Below are 966 nucleotides of genomic sequence, written 5' to 3'. Positions count from 1 at the left end.
ATAAAAACGAAATTGGAAAATATATATACCAACGAAATAAAAAAAATATAAATAAAATATATATATATATATATATATATATATATATATATATATATATATATTTTTCCAATTTACCGTTTTTATATGAACTAAATTTAATTTTTTTTTTTTTATCCTATTTCGTTTTTTTATTCACGAAATGCAAAAAAAAAAATCGATTTCGTTCATATTTTTTAATTTTTTTAATTTTAATTTTTAATTCGTTAAAAATTTTAATTTTTAATTTTTAAGTTTCCACACAAAATTTATGAGCCTTTTCCGTTGAATAAATACTCTAGATGAAAAAAGTTAGTCAATGATTTTTTTTAATTAAAAATATAAGTTTAATAAAAAAAACTATTGAATTCTCGTGAATTTGTGTTTGTGATAAGTTTACATTAGTTGGTAATTATTATTGGCACCGTAGGGGTAAATTTCAGGCTTGAAAGTATAACGGGGGTAAATGTGGACTATTTTCAATAATAAGAGGGGTAAATCGCACTTTTCCTTAAAAAAATATTAGCAATTGCCACAAGAGATTCCGGTGTTAAAAATAGGGGCAAATATTACTACTTATGTAACGGTAGGGGCAAATTTGTGCCGAAAGTATAACGGGGGGTAAATGTGGACTATTTCCAATAGTAGAGGGGTAAATAAGGCCCTTTTCCCTAATTTTATCTCTAATAGACAAATGGACTTTAGGCCTTAAGCCCATTTCTTAAAAGAAAGATATGAATCGCATCAATTTATGTAAAGAAAATAACTATGAAATTTTACCTAGACTTATTTTATATTTCCTATAAATTTAGTCACCTAAGTAACACTTATAGTGTCACACCCCAACTAAGGGAAACATGCTGGCACCTACCATTTTTCACCTCGGTAGGCGAACCCTTTTCCCAAATCATTCATTCAACCACAATAATAAAATCAAGGCCCCTCAAA

The sequence above is a fragment of the Lycium ferocissimum genome, chromosome 8 (assembly GCF_029784015.1).
Source record: "Lycium ferocissimum isolate CSIRO_LF1 chromosome 8, AGI_CSIRO_Lferr_CH_V1, whole genome shotgun sequence".
NCBI classification, from domain to species: Eukaryota; Viridiplantae; Streptophyta; class Magnoliopsida; order Solanales; family Solanaceae; genus Lycium; species Lycium ferocissimum.
Note: the sequence above shows the minus strand (reverse complement) of the source record.